This window comes from Pelodiscus sinensis, chromosome 3, assembly GCF_049634645.1.
Source record: "Pelodiscus sinensis isolate JC-2024 chromosome 3, ASM4963464v1, whole genome shotgun sequence".
NCBI lineage: Eukaryota > Metazoa > Chordata > Testudines > Trionychidae > Pelodiscus > Pelodiscus sinensis.
The window spans coordinates 85610313-85632362 of record NC_134713.1 but is presented as its reverse complement, the minus strand read 5'-3'; the positions used below and the strand labels follow the sequence as shown (position 1 = coordinate 85632362).

Below are 22050 nucleotides of genomic sequence, written 5' to 3'. Positions count from 1 at the left end.
TCCAGCCCCTTCTCCTAGGCTCTCCTCCATGCTCTCCCACCGTAACTAACTCAATTCCCTTGCAGCCCTGCCCCCCCAGTCAGGGCCGCATTCCACCTTCCTTTGTTCCTCTCCATGGGGGGTGTCTGGCCCCTGGTTCAACAAGTTTGGCCTTACCTCTGCCTAGCGAGGTTTTCCCTGCTGGGTCTTGCTCCAGACAGCAGGGGTCACCACAGCCCAGCAAGTACCCCCACTACGTCACAGTTCTCCCCCCTCCGAGAGCGAACTGAGCAGGGTCACTCCGCTCGTGACCTAGGGAAGTTCGGGTCCTCTGCATGGGAACCCGCCCCGGGGACATGGGTGCTCCCCTTGACTCAGGCCGGCCGTGGCAAGGCCCCACATGAGCTGGCTTCCTTCTGTCCACTCGCCGCCCCGCTCCAGGGCGACTGGCGCAGGCCTGTCCCCGGGGGTCACACCCACCCTTCCGCTGGCCTTGATCTCTGGCCAGGGTCTCTCGGGCCGGGGCCATGAGCCCAGTGAGCCTTCTCTGGACAACCAGGGCGGCTTCCACCCCCGAAGCTCCATCCAGGGAGGTCTTCCCCTCCCATAGCTCTCTCAGCGAGCCCAGAGGGTCCTCTATCTGGGGTAGAGACCCCCAAGCTGCTTTCCTCCTGTCTTGGGCCTTCCCGCCCCTCTGGCAGGAGTCACAGGACCGGCAGTACCGCTGCACGGCTGTAAAGATTCCCGGCCAATAGAAGTGCTGGAGCAGCTTCAGCCGGGTGCTCCGGATCCCCCGGTGGCCCCCAACGGGGACATCGTGGGCCAAATACAGCAGCTTGAGGCGATACTTTCGGGGGACGACCAGCTGCCGCTGGACCCCCCATGCCCTCGCCTTCCTGGGGGGGAGCCACTCACGGAACAGGAGCCCACGCTCCCGCAGGAATCTCTCCTGGCCACCTCTCCCCCGGGGCTGAGCTGCATGGAGGCCAGCCTGGTCCCTCAGCCTCTGCAAGGAGGGGTCTGCCTGCACCTCAGCCTGGAATTCAGCTGCTGAGGCAGGGATCGGGACCTGTCCCCCACCTCTGCCTGGGTCCGGAGTCCCAGCCTGGCTGGACCCCGTGTCCACTGGGATGGGACCCTGAGGACGCTGCCAGGAGTCCTTCCCTGGACCCACGTTGTCAGCCCCCCGCTGGCTCTGGCTCCGGGTAGTGACTAGAGCCCGCTGGGATTCATGGGGCCACTCCTCTAGGTCGTTCCCCATCAGCACCTCGGTGGGCAAGTGCGGGTGCACCCCCACTTCCTTGAGGCCTTCCTTCGCCCCCCATTTCAGATGCACCCTGGCTACAGGCACCTTAAACGGGGACCCGTCTATGCCCTTCAGGGTCAGCTGCGCGTGGGGTAGTATCCGCTCCGGGGCCACTATGTCGGATCGGGCCAGAGTCACCTCCGCCCAAGTGTCCCAGAAGCCCGTCACCTTCCTACCATCCACCTCCAGGGGTATGAGGCACTCGCTCCGCAGGGGCCGTCCTGCCCCCACCCGGTACACGGAGAAATCCGCCTCCTGAGAATCAGACCTCCCAGGGGAGGTGCACTGAGCATCCTTCCCCTCTCTCTGAGCTGAGGTTTGCCTGCCAGCCCCTGCCTCTGGGGCAGCCTGCCCTTCCTCCCGCCCCAGCCAGTTAACCCTGGAAAGTCCCCGGTCCCGGGACCTGGTGCACTGAGCCCTCTTGTGGCCTTTTTGCCCACAGCGCTGGCAAGTTAGGCTTTGGGCTGTCTCTGTCCAGGCCCTGGCTGGTTCTCTGGGGCGCAGACGACCTGTTCCTTGGTCTCGCCCCGTAGTTGACTCCCTCCGTCGCTCAGCCGAGATCCGGTCTCTGCGCGGTTCCCTTTCTCTCCGGGACTCCCGTTCACACCCGGACCGGCTCTCCGTGAACTCGTCCGCCAGTCTCCCGGCCTCCTGGGGATTCTCTGGTCTCCGGTCCTTGAGCCACAGCCTCAGTTTGGGTGGGCACACTTCATAGAACTGCTCCATCATGACCAGCTTGAGCAGCTCCTCTGCGGTCTGGGCTCCGACTCCAGACACCCACTTGCGGCAGTATTGCGACAGGCGGGAGGCCAGATCCACATAGGTCTCCCGTGGCCCTTTTTGTACCCCCCGGAACTTCTTCCTGTACATCTCGGGGGTCAGCCCGAACTTGTGCAGCAGGGCCTCCTTGACTCGGTTGTAATCCCCTGGCTGTAGGTTCTCCAGCTGACTGAGCACTCCGGCCGCCTCCTGGTTCAGTGCGGGGACGAGCTCCTGCAGCCAGTCAGCCGGGGGGACCCGTTGCAGTCCACAGGCCCTCTCAAAGGCACTGAGGAACCCGTCTATGTCACCCATGTCCTTCAATTGGGCCACCACGAGCCTCTCCAAGCGTCTGGCAGTCCTGGGACCTTGGGGCTCATCCGCACTTGGCGCAGCCGGTGCCCCGCCGGTTCTCCGCTCTGCCATGGCCAGCTCATGCTGTCGCTGCCTCTCTCGATCTTGGCGCTCCTTCTCTCGGTCCTGTACTTCCAATTCCCTGATCCGCAGCTGGATCTCCAGCCGCCGCAGCTCCGCTGGGCTGGCCCCTGCCCTAGATGGGCTACGGCTTGCAGGCCTCCCGGGAGACGCTGTCTCATCTCTCCGTTGGGTTCCAGCGCTCCTCCCCCTCTCTGAGCCTGACACACTCTCAGGGGGGGTCTGGCTGCTTCCCCTGGGGACAAGATCCTGGCCCCGTGGCTGGTCATTCTCTTCCAGCTGGGTAATCAGCTGGGCCTTGGTTGCTTTCCGCACAGGCAAGCCCCTCTCTCTGCACAGCCCCACCAGCTCTGCCTTCAAGAGTCGGGCGTAGGCCATCTGCCCGCTGGGCCCCTCGGTGCAGACTCACCAGTCTAGTGCTGCAGCGCCCCCCGATTCCCAGGAACCGCTTCGCTCTGTCTCCAGCACGCCTGGCTCCAGGGCTCTTGCTTCTACTGCGCCTTGTCGCTTGCCGCTGGAAGCTCCATCCACGGGGTGCAGTGCATCCCGCTCCTGACACCAGTGTGACGGCGCGTTGGGGTTCCCTGTCTCCTGCACCCCGAAATGGCACAAACAGACTTCACCAGCCGGTGGAATAGAGGAAGTTTATTGCCTCTCCAGGATACAGCACAGCACAGATGTAGTCTGGTCCCAGAGCTGGGCTAGGATGCCTCAGGCCCCTTGAGATGGGGGAGACTGGGCCCCTAAACTCCAGCCCCTTCTCCTAGGCTCTCCTCCATGCTCTCCCACCGTAACTAACTCAATTCCCTTGCAGCCCTGCCCCCCCAGTCAGGGCCGCATTCCACCTTCCTTTGTTCCTCTCCATGGGGGGTGTCTGGCCCCTGGTTCAACAAGTTTGGCCTTACCTCTGCCTAGCGAGGTTTTCCCTGCTGGGTCTTGCTCCAGACAGCAGGGGTCACCACAGCCCAGCAAGTACCCCCACTACGTCACATGGGGTCCAGGGGCCCAGGTGCTAGGGTTGCCAAGCATCCAGTATTTTTGCCTCCTGGGCGGGGGACGAGGGGGGAAGAAATCAGACAATACCAGACATTTTAGGTGTCCAGTATTTTCTGAATTTTTTTTTACCAGACCAGTGGTGTTACTGGGTAGACCCCCCCCAAAAAATACCGGACACACTTGATCATGGGTGGGACGGGGGTGGAGGGACGGACCGTCCGGGAAGGGAGGGCGGGAGATCAGGGGCCACAGGGCTGGCCGAGAGGAAGGAGGGGCAGGAAGCAGAGCTGGGGGGGGATCAGGGGCCAGGGGGCTGGAGGAAGGGGGCGGGAAGCAGAGCTAGCGGGGGGGGGGGGGATGCAGCCACTGGCCACAGCCAGAGTCCAACAGGCCGCACCCCCGGCAGGCACTCCCTCTAGTTGCTAATAGAAGCCGGGCAGCGGCAGGGGGAGTGACTAGCAGCCACTCCCCCTGCCCAGCTTTTGCACACAACCAGAGGCTCCCAGCTGGGAGGCAGGGCCGCGATTGGCACAGGGAGCCTCTGGTTGTGTGCAGAAGCTGGGCAATGGGAGTGGCTGGGAGTCCCATTGCCCAGCCACTGCCCCCACCCAGCTTTTGCATGCAATCACAGGGCTCCCAGCACCAATCGCAGCCCCTCCTCCCAGTCGCTCCCCTGCCCCCGCTTGGCTTCCATCTGGCGCCCAGCCGGAAATTCAGAAAATACCAGACATTGCACATTTCTGGTATTTTCTGAATTTTTCTACCAGAGGGTGCAAATTCCAGACTGTCCAGTAGAAAACCGGACACCTGGCAACCCTATGGACAGGAGGCAAAAATACCGGACTGTCTGGGTCAGTACCGGACACCTGGCAACCCTACCCCCTCACCCCCAGCCTGGTGATTGTGTCTTTTCAGTATGCTTTTATGAGAAGCAATCCCATAGCAGACATCTCATTTTCTTGGGGCCAGACCCCCACCTCCAGCCAGACCCTTACCTTGCTTTAAGTTACGATAAGAGGCAGCTCTAGACCACTTTGGTGGTCCTAGTTCTTACTGTTCAGGAGGAGTTCTTGAACAAACAGACAGACAAACTCGCTCAAATATGTAGTAGATTGACCCACTTGCACGTTAATCAACTGTTCTAAAGGAAAAACATCTCACTCCTTTTTATTAAGCCTGGCATTGCAGTGAGTTTCAGAACTAGCCACAGTGGGACAGAAATTTAAAAAGAGTCAGGGCTAGCTGTATGGTGGAAACTAAACAGTGGGACTAGAATTGGTTGAGGCATTGTAAGAAAAGCTGTTTATTAACAGCCATGCGTGAGGCAACCATGCCAGAAAAGGAGCCAGCATGCAGTCAGACAACAGCAGCAGAAAGACAGAGAGATCAGACAGGCAACTGGGAGCTGAAGGGATGGGGAAGAATTGGGCACTATTCACTGTATTGCTGGGAGATTTAAAAACATGCACCTCTGAAACAACTTGGCTCTCTCTGGTAAAAATTCATTTAACATATTACCCCATTTTAAAACCCCACAATAGGGAAAAGTAAATAATGGGGGGGGGGGGGGAGAAAGGCAAAATACTGGGCCCCCTATCTGCTTACTTGAACATAGGCTTTTTAAAAAAAAAAAAAAAAATCCAGTTCTCTATGTCGTAAATAAATACGGTCTCAGAAGAGACAGAAAACCCACATCAATATGTTTCCCTCTTTCCTCAGGTTGCATCAATTTATTTTGAATCAATTGACACATTACACTTTGTAAACACTTGAAAAAACATCCAAATGCACGAATCCAGGTGCAGAGCGCAGGACGCACGGCAGGTTAATAATGAAGAGCTATTATATAGCCCTTTTCATCTTCAAAGGTCTGTACAAGCACTGAATTGGGCATTATTCCCATTCTACAGATAGGGAAGTGTTACAGGGCAGGCGCACCATTCTGAAGCTTCCAGCCGGCAGTCCTGGCAATTAGCTCTCCAGCTCACTCGACGCCTCCCTTTAGCTAGTGTCTCCCCATGTTCTCGCTGCTCCCTTTGATCTCAACCCATGTCACTCTTTGACCACGGTATCCTCTTCAGGACACTGCACATTCAGCAGAGCCCTCTCCAGTCTCTCTGCACCCCCTTCCAGGGGAAGGGAGATGTTATTTACTCAACTGTGCTCTGCAGCGTCCTCCCCTCCCAAAGGGCACCCTGTTCTTCTCCCAGGGAGCACCCAGTTCCCCTGTAGCCACCTTGCCTCAGTGACCCACTGTCAGTCTTGACCCAGCCCCTGCCTCAGGGGCAAAATGCCATCTGCAATGGCCACTCAGCACTGGCAAGGGGGTGTAGAACTGTCGCCTTTACCTAACTTGGCTGCTTCAGGACCTGCAGCCCAGGAGCTTGCTTGGCCAGAACTTCCCTAACCCTGCCTTCCTTGCCCAGAACTGTTCTAACTCCAGGAAGCCCTCTGTTTCACTGGCATGCAGGTCCCTACTGCTCCCTCTTCAGAGCAGCAGTCAATACTCTCTCTCTCTCTCCCCCACTAGGAGTCCTCCTTTATATAGCCCCCAGATGAGCCCTCATTAGCAAGAACCGCCTCAGCTGGGGCTTTGCTCTCAGCCCTCACTCAGGGCTGGGGTTTTGTCCTTAAAGGGCCAATGCAGGGCAAATGCCCTGTCACAGGAAGCTAAAGTAGACCTGCACAAATCCACAGAAAATCCAGGATTAAATTCAGGAGTTCCTGGCTCACCACCCAGCTCCTCAATCACTAAGTCACGCTTTGTTCTCAGCAAGCAGAGTGCCATGCAAAACCAGACTAACTCAGGCCACCTTGAAACAAAAGACAGCAAGACCAGACTAACATGGCTACATCTCTATTACTATTCTACATGCAGGCCTCCTTGGTATTTGTTGCACTCATAGGTGCAACTCTCTACTTCCATTGACTTTGCTGCACAACTTGTGTTCTGAATATTCTGTTGATTAAGATTCTCAAAGACAGGAGAGTTACTGTGCTCTGGATCACTGACCTGCTCAATATGCCAAAATGAAGCACTAAAAAGGAGACTTCTCTAAATGCTATTCTATTCAATAGGAAATCAGGGGAACCCACAAATACTTTGTATCAACAAACGGCATCTAATTGCCTTCCACAGTAATTATTAGCCCCTGGGCAAGAAACCTAACCATGGTGATTTCTAACACTATTGCAATGTGTAGTCCATTTTTGTATGTCTGTTCCATCAGACTGGCATACTAAAATCTTATAGAGACCATTCTGCCTCTCTCAATTACCTCAAACATTTCCTAATGGACATTTTTCAAACATGTGCATATGAAAAAAGGGATCTTCTGCCTCCATAGCTCTCTGTATATTTGCACAGCATGGAGGGTAAATATAGAAATTACATGCCAAAATAAATATAATCATTATCCCTGCCACTGTAGAAGAAATTACTCAATTCTAGGATCAATAGAAATTTGTTACAAACATGATAAGGTGTTTTTTAAACCAGAAAAAAGCATTTACAGAGAACTAAGGGAGTAAACAACAAATACACAAAGAGTCTCATTAAATTCTTCTCAAACTAGAAAAAGGTTTGACCTTAAGGATTTGCCCTCTCTGAACATTTGGGAGATATGCCCTGACTAAAATTAAAATACAGAAGCTAATCTCTTTAATCATCATATTAGCGAATAGAGAATAGTTTCAAACAGGACTGAGGAATTTTTTTGGTCACATGACCCACAAGGTAAAAAAGGAAAAACAGTCACAGGATCGCACACAAGTGAGAAGGGTGGGGGGGAAAAACCCACACACACCTCACTAACCTGGTTCCAAATAAGAAAAAACAAACAAACGCCCCCCCCCCCCAAAAAAAACACCCTTACTAACATGTCTCCCCTGGCAGCAGAGGGAAACTCAGAGCCTTGCCACAGGCTACATGCAAGGAAGCCTGGGACTGGATCCAGCATAGTTCCCCCCATCCCAGTTTAAAGTGTCATTTCTATGGTGTGCGGTGATGTTTAAAGTCCAAGGTAATAGCACAGTTTTAACAAATGCTCCTATTAAAGACACTCTGGCAACTTAAAATGTGTATTTTAAGAAATAACAAGGGGCTATGTCCAAATGAGTACAGATATTTAGGGCTTTTTTTTCCCAAAAGTTCTATTCTAAGGCTTTTCTGATTACCAGTTTTCTGTGTCCTAGTTCCCAACCCACTTCATTATTTCAAAGATCAGATCATTCGTACTTTACCCATCTAAAGATAACACTGTGCTTAGTGACCGTACGTCCTGTACCAGGAAAATAAAGTGGATATATTCTCCTGTGGCAATAGCAAAATCAGCTTCACTTCTTTCTTCTCACATTTTACTTGTAACCAGTAATCAGCTTCACTGCACATCAAAATTTCGATCAGTATTTTACGTACATTTGATTAAAATCATACAAGTATAAAAGGAGAGAGGGAAAACAAAAGTGATTGTGCAATTGGCAAAGGAATAACTATTCACTGAGTTTGGGGGCGAAGGGAGTTGATTCCATGGCATAATGGGCTCCCTCCCTAACTAATTGCATCTCCTTATTTTGTTTGTTTTTTACCTAATAGGCTTTGCTGTGATGCTCATCACCGTGGTATCTGAACATCTCACAAACCTTAATTAAAATTTCCACCTGCCTTTTTAGGCAAGAACTCAATGAAAAAAATGTAACTATGGTGTGAAGATACAGAAAGAGGCAACAAAAGTTATTATGGCTATGGAACAGCATATGAGGAGAAATTAATAAAACTGGGACTTTTCATCTTGGAAAAGAAACTAAGGCAGGATATGATAGAGGTCTATAAAAACATGCCTGGAGTGGAGAAAGTGAACAAGGAAGAGTTATTTCCTCCTTCCCATAACACAAGAACTAGGGGGTCACTACATGAAATTAACAGATAGCACATTTAAAATAAACAAAAGGAAGTATTTCTTCATGCATTGCAGAGTCAATCTGCAGAACTCCTTGCCACAGGATGTTGTAAAGGCCAAAACTATATCAGGTTCAAAAAAAGAACTGGATACATTTCTGGAAGATAGGTCCATCAATGGCTATTCACCAGGCTGGGCAGGATGGTGCCTCTAGCCTCTATTGGCCAGAATCTGAGAATGGGTGACCAGGCGTTGATCACTTGATTGCCTGTTCTGTTCGTTCCCTCTAGGGCATCTAGCATTGACCGCTGTCAAATGACAGGGTAGATGGACCTTTCTTCTGACCCAGCACGGCCATTCTTATTATTTCACTTATTTCTAAACAAACTGCAAAAAGATTACTTTTCATTCAGCCCAATAAAAAGACAGTTCAATGGGTGTTTACTTACTTCGGTTATTACATGACACAAATGAAAGATGAAAGTGCTCACTGAACTCTGTTAGTTGATTTCAGAAATTGGCACCCTCAGTGAGCCAGAGTTTTCTGTGTTTCATGCAACTCCACTGAAGCCAAGTGGGCTGCACAGGTGTCAGTGTGGGAACGGCCCTAGGTGTACACTTAGGCCATAATGTAAGAGGATGTAGGATATTGTCTTAGGGTAGCCAGATGCTTTCACAAAAAATCCCGAACATGGCAGGAAGAATGTCCCCGCCAGCCCGCCGGCCGAGAAAAACAGGAAATACTGGAAATTTAACATGTCTGGATTTGAGTTTTTTTTACCGGACAGGGGCCACAAATAACAGGATGTCTGGATGAAAACCAGACACCTGGCAACTCTCAAAAAATATAGATGGTGCTCCTGATTGGGCTTTTGTTCAATTGTATTCAAAATGCATAAGTGTCCTAATAGCTTTTTTCAGTTTACTAATTTGTCATCTAAAAACATGTGTTACAAAGCAATAATTTCATGGTAGGCAAATGTCATGTGAAATCAAAGCAATAGGCGGCTATTCTGCTCAGTTATTACATCTGCTTCCATTGCTCTTGGAATGCAGTTATTTTCTTCTTTCTGCATTGTCCTGTTAGACCAAGCAGTGTGGGGAGATGGTCTTATCTATACACTTGCTCCACCAAATCACTGAATTAATTTCAGCATGCTGCATTCAGCACAGGCCTAAATGGAACAGAACTGAAGCTGCTCTTAGGTAAGAGGGGAAAAAAAGTGGGATTCAGCACTACCCTGCTTAAAAGAGCTCTCTCCTCACTTCCCCCACACCCAGCTTATCAAGCCACACAGCCTTCTCCCTCCATTTTCCTCAAAGGCATCTCCTATCTTTGATAAGCCGGGTGATCAAGGAGGAACTTTTGTTAACCCAGTAACACCTCTAAATCACTGCCCACAGCTGGAATACCAATTGTTATGCCTACTGCTGAAACCAGCTAAGGAAGCCTTTCTGAAGTGTTAGCACAACGAACAGACCAGAAGGGGAGGGAAATGAGTGATATGGAGGAATAAACATGACCCCGTGCCCCCCTGATTTGAGCATTACAGTTTTGAGCATGCAGTTTTACAAGATGGAAAGTCTGGCAATCGTTGCCTATTGCTACGTGAATTATAACTGGTTAACTGTTGGAAAAAATTTCTCACCTGACAGGCTGGAAAACTCCACACACAACTTAGCTTCTACTCAGCAGGGTTTTTTGTTTTGTTTGAGACCTTTTTTTTTTTTTTCTTTTTAAATGAGCAAGCTATGTAATACTAACAAATTGGGACTAAAAGGAGAAAAATTTCAGTGTGGTGCACACCTGAACACCTCTCAAGTTTCTCTGCAGACTGAAAGCTGGCCATGGGACATCTGCAATTATCCACTCGAGACCCTAGATAAAATATGAATCTGGGGTTACTTTCAGGTGCTTTATTAACCTGGTGTGGACATATGCAAGTTCTAGAGACTAAATAGCATAGAAACTTTAAGTGAAAATGTAACATCAGGAAAAACCAAACTTGGGACTTCTGAAGTGGAGGCTCCTGGGCTATACAGCTTGAGCTCTAAAGCCAGCTGTCTCTCAACTGAAGCTGTAGAGCAAACTCATTCTCTCTCTACATAGGACAGTGAACCACACCCAGTAGGTGTGCAGGTTACAAAAGCAATTTTAATTGCCTGCTTGGGTCAACTATTTACTGGCCAGAAGACAGTGTCATTGATTTGGTCAACTATTTACTGGCCAGAAGACAGTGTCATTGATTTATGTCCTGCCAGTCCTTGCAAAGAGTTACGTTACCAAAAGTGTTCAGTGCAGCAAAATCCCAGATAACTAGCAAAGCAACTGTGAGTGAGGTAAGGAAGAAGGCGGGGTGGGTAGATGCTGTTCAGATTTGGGACAGGTCCATTGATAAGTGCAGCATGCTGGGGCAGTCTTGCTAATCAGGAGCCCCAGGCAATTGCTGCCTTAGCTCCAGTGTTCTGAATTAGGAGCAACATTAGGCTGGAGAGGGAAGCTCTGTACCAGATTTATTCACAAACTAAATGAGCCACAGTTTAGGGCCACAGATTGAAGGACCTCTAAACAAAAAACAAAAACAAAAAATGCTAGTTTTCAATTGCATTCTCACCTACGTACCAGTATATATGCAAATCTAAAATTTTCCTATTTTTATTGTTCTATTACAATAATACCTTTTTTTAGTAGTGTTATGGGACATCTTAAACTTGACATAGCTTAGGGCCTCAGCATGTCTTAACCCAGCCCTGGCAGAAGCCTCATGCAGCAGAAATAAGCCCCAACATCCTCCAACATGAACCACTTGTGGTGGGTTGAATCAGAGTAGTTTCCTTGGCCCTAGGTGTGTTGATCGTGCCACTGACAGCGGCCTTTTTGCTGTCTGGGGCCCTCCCACCATCCTGTGCTGCTGGGCTAGATCCTTTGGTCTCCCTCAGGTAAGGCACAGAGTTGGGGTTACCACCCCACTGCAAAGAAAGACACTAAACCAGCTCAGTTCTGGGAGGGCTCAACTAGAAGGGCTCAGCACCCAGGAAGCCAAACCTCAAAAGGGATCAAAACCCCAAACAAATCCATTCCACCCAGTGTAAAAGTTTTGCACAGAGAAAACTCTCAAGGAGGTCTGCCCATTTTACCAATGGGGAGAGATACACGGTTGTTGTCCCCCACCCCCAAAGGTAACAATTATTTACACTGGGTTTCATAATGAACAAGTATAAAAAGTAGGATTTAAGTGGTTGCAAGTGCAAACAGTCGGGTCAAAGTAAGTTACTGAATTAAAATGAACAAACAAAGCTTAGCTAGTTCAAATCCACTAAGAAATTTGTTACATGCAAATTCTTACCCTGAACAGCTCTTCTTATCTCAGGTAAAAAGCTTTAAGTCAGAGTTGATCTTAACTCTAGCCCAGCTCTACAGTTTATTCAAAGTTCTTTGCATCCTCTTGGGGCAAGCCAAGCAGCTGAAGAAAAAGGACTGCTGGCTTCTCATTACTTATATAGACTCCCTCCCGGGACATGCATCCCCATGGGAAAAAATACCAGGTTCAGGACAGATTACAGGACCAGGTGGCATGGTCACATGTCTTTCTAGTTCCAGCCAGTTTGAGTTTATAGGACACACATGACCATTCCTTGGTTTAAACACTGAGTCATTAGCTACCTGAAGTTTCACTAATAGCTCTCATTAGCACATTTAGAACTATAAACAGATTCACATTTCATATTTCTAATTTCACATATAACAATGAGACATGCACAAAAATAGGACATACGCATTCTGCGGATCATAACATTATTGCACAACTCCACTGCATGGAGCCAGTCAGTCAAATCCACCCCAGAAGTAGACCCCAGCAAAACTCTAAGTTCTAGTGCCTCATTGCTCAGAGCCTTCCCCCACCCCCAATTCTCACTCTTCCACCCCCAACCTCATTCACCAGCCTCCTGCTACCAGGAGAAATCATGCAAGATGCAGTCTCCCACCGCCAGAACACAGCAGCAAGTTTTGAATTTCTCTCTTTTTTTTTAATCACACAGCTGCGCTGCAGCTGTGTGCTAACTGGGCCCCATGCAGCCCCTGGGCAGTAGGCTAACCACTGCCTTATAGTGTGATAGGTTACATAGATTGAGCTCTTTGACTATAACAAATAAGGTTAAGAGGTGACTTGATTACAGTCTAAATAGAGAACAAATATTTAATAATGGGCTCTTCAGCCTAGCAGAGAAAGATACAGGCAGTCCCCGGGTTACATGGATCCGACTTACATCGGATCCCTACTTACAAACGGGGTGAGGCAACCCCGCACTAGCTGCTTCCCCCCAGCAGACCAGGGAGACGCGATGCTAGCGCCCCCCCCCCCCCTTCGCCCCCCACAGCAGACCAGGGAGACACGGAGCGGCTTTTCTCAGCAGACACCTCAGCTTGAGAATAAAGGACTGAGGGAAGTGAGGTGTGGGAGAATAAAACTGAGCTCTGGAGAAATGTTTGGCTACAGGTTCCCCTACAATATGTACCAGTTCCGACTTACATACAAATTCAACTTAAGAACAAACCTACAGTCCCTATCTTGTACGTAACCCGGGGACTGCCTGTATTACAGTAATGGCTGAAAGGGAAGCTAAACAAATTGGAAATAAGTCCTGCATTTTTAATGATGAAAGTAATTAACACTAGGTATAATTAACTGAGGATCCTGGTGGATCCTCCATCACTGACAATTTGATGTTTTTCTATAAGATCTGATCTGGAAATTATTATAGCATGTTCTTTGTAGGGGAAGGTTCCTTCAGGCTTCAGAATCGATGAATCTAGTCAGAGACAAAAGACACCTTTAGTCTCATCTCTTTCCAGGACATCAGAAGCTTATCTTAGTCACCTAACACAGGTCCTTTTATGCTGCTAAGAGCCAGGTCTGGCAACATAAAACAGAATAAAAAAGGTAGAACTGTCTAGATTGATTTTTTTTTTTTTTTTTTTTGTATGTCAGACCCCAATTTCTATGCAGTGTAAGCCACCTTATTACTTAGCAGCATTTGTTTTCCTGACAAATCTCCTGCCATTTTTCATTATGGTCTGCTTTGGAATGGCATATTAAAGGTTCCATATTGCATAATGTCCACCAATCCGCATACCAAATTATGTTGAGAAGCATGGAAATCCTTTCAAAACATTTATGCAAAACAGAGATGAGAACATTAGCCGCATCTATGACTATAATCTGAACTGTCAAACAGTGGGTTTCTTTTTAAGGACTCTTATTTCAAAGGTGTGCATCAGGCATGCTTTGTAAGTATTCCCCACTTCCATGTGGATTGTTCTTCCATACTGGGATATGCTCAGTATTGACCTCACAATCTCATTAAGCAATGTGAGCTGTATTCCATATGTAGTGTACTGTGTCAGCTTGTTTCTGTACGTGTCACCAGCTCATGATGGATGCAATAAGCAAGACCTCTTTGAACTTGCGTTTATATAGAATCTATGCAGAAATATTTTACATATTCATACTAATGGACTTTGAGCAACAAAATACACAGAAATACGAAGATGCACACACACAATGCACTCCTATGTTGTATAGGACACCCTTTCTGCCCAGAAACTCTTCCACTCAGCATAGGGTTAATCTTCTGATCCTTTGGTCTCAGTGACAACCCTTAAACTGGGGTCAGTCAGGGTATTCTGCCTGGGCCCCATGCTAGTTCTTATTTCCTCTATCTCCCTCTGGAATTAGTTAACAGGCTTTAGTTTTGCATTGTTATCCAGATCAGACAGCTAATCAGGCTTTAGAGATACAAGGAGTAACCTTAATACCACTGATGTTATTCCCACAGTTTCCCTGCAGCTCATTGTATTTCTTCATTTTGACATTGCACAGTAATTAAACAATCAATTACCAATCTCAGAACTATGAGATTCTTCATTTTATTCTGAATTGGCCAGTGACCATATAATTACTGTTCCTACCTCTGTTGAGGGGGAGTAAGGATTAGTGATGTACGGTGACCATATTTCCCTATGCTGAATTATGGGACAATGGTAAAATTTCTCATAGTCAAGCAAGTTTGGTGGCAAATAAGCAAATTAATGTCAAATGATTGAAGGACTGTTAAAAAAAAAGGAATACAGGTAGTTTGATTATTTTTTAATTTACCTTTTTATCTTTAAGGCTTTGTGGTTCACACAGGGAGATGTGACACTCACACATTTCTGTAAAATGCAGGACAATGTAGCACTTTAAAGACTAACAAGATGGTTTATTAGATGATGAGCTTTCATGGGCCAGACCCACTTCCTCAGATCAAATAGTGGAAGAAAGTAGTCACAACCATATATACCAAAGGATACAATTAAAAAAATGAACAAATATGAACCATTTCTGTACACTTTTCTCAATGAGGAGCGGGGGTGGAAGTCTGACCCTCTCCTCCCTGCCCAGAAATTTTCTAACTCCATGCCTAGCTGGCCTCCTGGGATGGACTTACCTCTCCTGGTACATACTACCATGTCTTCCCAAGGCAACAAATGGGAGCCAGGGAAAGGCAGGGGTCTCCTCCTACTTTTCTGTGGCTCAAGGTAGCTTGTCCCATTGTGCCCACACAATGTAGAAAGGCAGTGAACACCTCCAGGCTGCCTCTGGCCACCAACATAAACCAACTGCCTCCGTGGCCTGGCTATAGAGTGGAAAGGAAAGGGGGTAAGTCCTAAGGATGCATGGAGCATCAGGGCCCAGAGAACCTAACTCCAGCAAACTGAGCTAGAGAGGTGGCTCAGCAGGGGAAGGGCTCTAGAGGACAGATCAGTCCCACACTGCCTGGAGGCAGGGAGGGAGTGTGTGTGAAGAGGGTGCTAGGCCCCTGCCGAGGGAACTGCCAGGGAGGCTGCAGTGTCAGGGCACCAACAGACCCCTCCCACCATCTCAGAGCTCAGCTGAGGTGCAGAGAGACTGCCCCATACCAATGCTATGTGGGGCTTTGAAAGATGCACGGTATGGCTTCTTGTGGCCAGGATTCTGGGATGGAAATATAGGGGCACCAGTCCAGCCAGAGACAGTGGAGGAAGCAAGGAGCCTGCCAGCCAGGCTGCTGGTGACCTGAGCTTTCCGACCAAGAACAGGATTTCTGCACAGGGTTGGGTGTGGGGTGCCCCCTAAAGGGGATATGAAGGACCAGTGAGGGTGGGGTCAAAGCACGGAGAAGAGAGTGAGAGGAGGAGCACATGAAGGGCTGATGGGCGATCAGCAGAGGTGACATATAGCTGGCTGCTGACTAGAACCCTCCTACACTCACAAACGGCTGCAGTTGAAGCACATTGCCAGTGCTGCCAGAAATGGGACAGGGGCAGGACCCTTCTGGCCAAGAGCCAACACACAGTGGGGGCTGGTCTGACAGGCCAGCAGGAGAAGCAGCTGGACCTGTGCATTGCTGTTTCGCCTCACCACCAGCGTTGGACACTCATTACCATGGTTAGCCACTGAACCTCCCTCCTTCTCACTGATGGGTGGGCAGCTGGCAAAAAGATCCAGCCAGCCATATGGCCCACCAATACTGGGGAGGAGACAGAAAATACAGAACAATTTGCCTGTTTGCAACAAAAAGTCAGGATGCCTTTTTGGAGGACTTAGTATAGGACTGTCTCTTTATAAACAGGATGTCTGCTCACCCTAAGTGACACCTACCACAGCTGGAGTCATCTACTTCAAGGGCCCAGCTCATTTCTGAAATCACTGCCACTCTCTCAGGATTGGGTAGTACCTCACCCAGTTATGACAACCTCTGCCTTGAGCCCCAGGTGGAACAACCCAGCTCTTAGAGTTAGCGTCAATCCTGGACGTAAGAATTTGGCTTGCTGACTTCCCTTTACTGTGGTAGGATATTCAGATGGGCAAAAGACTGTTCATCTTTAGAAAATGGTGCTGTAGAACTGATCACCTGATGGCAATACTCAAGACCCAGAAAAAAGTATTGTCTGATGGAGAGGGGGGATGGCGATCAAGGAAATTATTATCCACTAAAAGTGGTTTAACTACGTTAACAAACACATGATCCCGGGAAAGAGGTTCAGGGAAGCCTGCTTAGAGTGGTCAATAAAATGTTCATGAAAAAAATACTTTGGTGATTTCATTAATCTTGGTCCAAGTACTTCTCTCTTAGAGCCAGAATAATACAGGACAGGAAATACTTTATCCAGATGAGAAAGTAATAAGAAAATTGCCACTCGGAAAATGAGCTTTGTCTATTTATTGACAAACATTTATCTAGCAGCAATCAGGCAATATCTGAAAAATTTTATGGGGACTTTAGGTCAGAAAAATTCATTCTGAATCATATAACCTGTCAATGCAGCTTAACCTTCAATAAAACACCTTTTTCAGAGAGCCACATTTGTTGTTTTCAAGGATAATTTTGCTCTTGTTCTAAAGAATAGCCCCAAATATTTGTATCACACATATGGTATTTAGAATTCTATGGTATTTAGAATTTTCCAATATGATCTCATCCCTTTTTCTTCAGGTACAATATTAGTTGAAGGACAAGCTTTCCATCTATATACAGTGTTATGATGGTAAACAGCTACTAATAAATATAGAAGGTAACAGCTATAAAAAACAACCCTTAACTTGAGCAACTAATCTTGTATCACAAAGCTCTAAGAGGCTTTAATAACACTAGTATTTACAAAATGCAGGACAATGTAGCACTTTAAAGACTAACAAGATGGTTTATTAGATGATGAGCTTTCGTGGGCCAGACCCACTTCCTCAGATCAAATAGTGGAAGAAAATAGTCACAACCATATATACCAAAGGATACAATTAAAAAATTGAACACATATGAAAAGATTTTCACCCTGAACTGATTTTCATATTTGTTCATTTTTTTTAATTGTATCCTTTGGTATATATGGTTGTGACTATTTTCTTCCACTATTTGATCTGAGGAAGTGGGTCTGGCCCACGAAAGCTCATCATCTAATAAACCATCTTGTTAGTCTTTAAAGTGCTACATTGTCCTGCATTTTGCTTCAGATACCCCAGACTAACACGGCTACATTTCTATCACTAGTATTTACAATCTTCCCCTTCACATGGAATACTACAGCACTTCTAATCTTCATGAAAGCAACAATGTTGTTATATTGCCAGTGAGCTAAACAAACTATTACTAGTATAGAAAAGGTCATCAGAAAATGACATATGCGTCATCATGTGGGGAATATAATATTCAGATTTTCCAAAATTTGATGACTAATAATAGGGCATGTCTACACTAGGAAATTTTGAAATTAGTAAAATCATAATAATAACTTCCAAAATAATAAAATTGAAATAGCATGTCCCCACCATGGAGAAGCACTGAAATTGGTCAGAATTATTTTGAAATGGCGTGTCCACACTGATTGGAGCCTGCCTCAGACTTAGAGCCTCCAGAAGCATGCCCGGGAGGGCACCAGGAGGATGTATATTTCCTGTGGCTGCTTGGTCAGGCAAGCTGTGACATGTGCATTCTCCTCTACACCACATCTCACACACCATTTCTCCATTGCTTCCCACCTCACAGGGCGATGTGTGCTCTGGTTGCCCTTGCAGATTCCACAGCACTCATAGGATGGAGCCGGAGATGCTGTAAAGCAGTGCCAGAATCACGGGCCCCATGCTACCCCTCATGATGCAGATCGGCCAGACTGTCCACATGCTACTCCAGCAGGATGAGGACCAGCCCAAACTGGAGGCCCTCTTCACATAAGTACTGGCACTCCTGCTGCTGCAAATGCCCCTCAATCCACTGGACACCATCGAGCACCTCTTCTGACAGAGAGAGACCAGTCCTGCAGTGATGTGATGACCAGAAGTGGCTCCAGAACTTCTGCATGTGGAAGGCCACCTTCCAGGAGCTCTGTGAATGGCTCACCCCCTGTCTTCAGATGACAAGATACCCAACTGAAAACCACCATCCCCATGCAGAAGCACATCACCATTGCCCCATGGAAGCTTGCTATGCCAGACAGCTACTGCTCTGGCAGGAACCAGTTCAGGGTGAAGAAATCCACAGTTGGGGCCATGCTCCTGCAAGTAGCCAAGGAGATCAACCAAGTGCTGCTATGGAAGGTCATCACTCTGGGCACCTTGGATAGCATCATTGATAGCTTTGCCACCATGGGCTTCCCCAACTGCAGGAGGGGGCTCATAGCACCCACATGCCCATCCTGGCTCCCCACTATACCAACAGAAAGGGGTATTTCTCCATGGTGTGCAGGCCCTCGTGGACCACAAGAGATACTTCACTGACATTAATGTTGGTTGGTTGGGGAAAGCACACGACATCCATATCTGAAAGAACTCATGTCTGTTCCAGTGGATGCACATTGGCCCTTTCTCCCCCGCAACTGCACCATCAGGGTCAGGGATGTTGACATGCCCCTCCGCATTCTCGGTGATGTAGCCCACCCCTTGCTCCCTGGCAATGAAAAGGTACGCAGCAGGTGCCACGTGGTCATCAAATGTGTGTTCAGCCTCTTAAAGGGGAGGTTCAGGAGTCTCTTCTCACCTGCATAGACCTCAGGGAGTGCAACATCCCCTTCGTGGTGGTGGCCTGCTGTGTGCTCCACAATCTCTGTGGAAGCAAGGGGGGAGACTTTCCTGTCAGGGCAGAAGGCAGAGGCTGAAAAGCTGGCGAGGGCATATGAGGAGCCGGACATCATGCCATGCAGTGAGCTCAGAGATGCCTTGAGGAAGAGTTTCAGCCAAGGTCAGCTGTGAGACTTTTTTCCCCCAGGCCTCTCTACAAGGGGCCCCTGCATTCCCTCTGTGTGCCTTTCCTCCCCAACCCTTCCCTTCTCCCCTCCTCTGTAGAACAAATAAAAAAACCTTTGTTGAAAAAACAAGACTTTTTGGGAGGGGGATACACACCACAGAGGATGGACTGGAATGGGGCTCAGGGATGGGGCGGCACCTGCCTCGGCATGGGAGGGTTCAACTACCTGAGAGGTCCCACCACTCCATGTTCAGTGGCCCCTGTGGGGGGCTAAGAGTGGAAGTCATGGGGAAGGCAGGGAGGTGGCTGGTGGCCCACTCCATGCACAAGACCATGTGCTCCATCACCAGTGTGAGGGAGGATCACATGACCTCATGTAGACTTTCCAGCTGGTTCCAGGCAGCCTTCCATTGCTCCCTGTCAATCTCCCGCTCTCGGCGCTCCTTTTTGAGCCTCCAGATGAGAGACTGGAGGCATGCCATCTGCTCCCTCATTAGCTCTTCCTGGCAATGTGCTTTGAGCAAGGCCATATGTTGCCTTGACAGCAGAGACTTTCCAACAGGGGCACAAACGTCCCAGGAGAGCATTGCTACACCCACAGCCCAGGGACAAAAAGTCATGGGAAGGTGCTGGCCAGGCCAGGAGCCTGCTAGCAGGGGCGGGGGGAGGGAAGGGAAGGGGAGGTTTAAACAAGGTGGCTCAGCTTCCTTCTGTGTCCTGCACAGGCCAGGTCCAGCACTGGCAGTATCCTGAAGAGAAAACTTCTATCCCTGGCCACTGAGGGTGGTAGTATTGGGGGAGCTATGTGAACGGCAGATGCCACTTTCCAGAGATTGCTACTGGGGTCCCTTCCTCTTACTCCCCTCAGCAGATTCCCATGCAGGGATTCAGTCTCCTCCTCAGTACCACACTTGATCAGGAGCAGATGCTGCCCGAGTGCAGGCATGAGCCTATGCCTTGTGCAGCATTGCTGTGCATTTCCATGATCCCAACGCTTGTTGTGAGAAGCTGACAGACCACAGAGGCTGGAGGAAGGCAGGCCGCTCCAGGAACCTTGTGAGAAGAACCAAGGGGTTCCTGTGTGAGAGGGTGATTGGGCTGAGTGCTCTGGTGCTCCATGTGTGTAGCCTGTTGTGTGTGACCCTCCCCCCTCCCCTTGCCTCTGAGTAGGCTCAGAGAGGAGTGTGCAGCCCCTTGCCTAACCCCAGGTATGTACAGGGAAAACTATAGAGCTCACCTGGAAGTGCCTTCTGAAGCCTAGGAGATGTCCTGGAGGGTGGATGGGAGGGGGAATGGCTCCAGGGTGAGGAGCAGGTACTGGAGGGCAGGCATGGTCACCTGGCTGACCTCCTCCTCAACCCTGCCCTCATGGAGGCTGACACCTAGCATGTCCTATCTGGACTCAATGACAATTGGGGGTAGAGGGAGGCTGCCCTGGAACATCTGCTCTTGCTACCTGGCCTTGTTGTAGGCTTGCCGGAGCTCTTTTATCTTCATCTGATCCTGGTCATGGGTCTGGGTGTGACCTTTGTCAGCCAGGCTTGCGGCCATCTGGCCCTACATATTGGCATTTCTGCTTTCTGGTGCAGAGATCTGGGAGCTTGGTCTCCTTGACTCAGACTTTGATGAGGTCCAGGATCTCCTCACCAGTCCAGGCTGGAGCTCTCTTGCATATCTGGCCACTGGCAGCCGAGGGTGCAACAGGAGTGCGAGGTTCAGAAGGAATGTTGGTGTCTGCCATGGCTCTGTTGCCTCCTATTGTACGGTACGGGACTTGCCAAGCTGGCCATGTGTCACAAGCCCTTCTCCTGAAGCCTGCTGTTTTAAGCTCCGCGGGAGACGGGGAGCAGTGGAACTGGCAGCTGTTGCCAAAGCGGCCATAAGTATAGCTGTGAGAGGCCTCTAGAAATCAATTATTTTGAATTAGCAGCACTGGAGAGTCCACTCTAATGCTACTTCGAAATAACAAACAAAATGTCAAAATTAGTGTTATTCCCCAAGGAAAGCAAGAGTACAGATTTCAAAATAACCAGCCCTTTATTTCAAAGTAATGGGCTTGGTAGTGTGGATGCTCTGCAAGTTATTTTGAAGTAACTCCCTAGTTTAGACCAGGGCATGATGACCTATTTGATCTCTTCTCCCAATGCAGTCTTGTCCCTTGCAATGTATGAGCTATTGGTGCAGTCTAACTTTGAGCCACATAAGTGATGGTATTTCCGTCACATCCTTGGGGAAACTATTCTGCCATTTATAAGAACTCACTGTTAGTAATACTTTCCAGATATTAATCTTCAGTTTTGTTTTCCTCTGTATCAGCCTATTAGTGATAGTTAATCTCCTTTTTTCAGTGTTCCTATACATAACACGAATACAGTTATGACTAGAAAATATTCTTTCATCCACACAACCATACCATAAAAACAATTAGAAGTTCCTTCACACTGCAGAATAATCAGTATAAACTATCATAGTGCTAGAGCTAATTAAGTTATTCATGGTGAATACATTATCTGAGGAATTTAGCGCATTTTTTATTCACAAATCATTTGCAAAGGTCTCATGATTTGTATCAATCTATTGCTTATTCCTATGTATTTGTCAAGGTCAAATAAAAATTTCAGTTTATGGATTGTTCATAGGCTGTTCAGATTGACCAGTCAAAATTGGTTATTCAGCATTTCTAGGGTGTGAGTGGTTATTTGAGTCACACACTATTTCTACTCCCTGAGTGAAAAATAGATTTTGTAATGAAAACTAGCCAATAGAGAATATGGAATAACATTCTTCTTGAACAAACTTGTAGGGGAGTTACCATTCAAGCTAAAATAATGAAAAAAACTGATTGGATCAGTTATGAGTATCCAGATAACAGAAACCAGGAGACAGATGAATTTGTCAAACTTTATTCTTAAAAAAAAG

At 48.3% G+C, this 22050-nt stretch overlaps 1 long non-coding RNA gene across 3 annotated transcripts in view; it reads right to left on the bottom strand.

Moving 5' to 3' along the window:
- LOC142827624 (uncharacterized) overlaps window positions 1-22050 on the bottom strand; it is a 231786-nt gene that overhangs the window by 114373 nt on the left and 95363 nt on the right. For 2 of the 3 annotated variants that reach the window (XR_012902318.1, XR_012902319.1), the window contains exon 1: window positions 11721-11946. The exons of the other annotated variant lie outside the window; for it this stretch is intronic. This is a non-coding gene — a long non-coding RNA (uncharacterized LOC142827624). Of the gene's footprint in view, window positions 1-11720; window positions 11947-22050 lie in introns of those variants that run through there. 3 annotated transcript variants of the gene reach the window in all.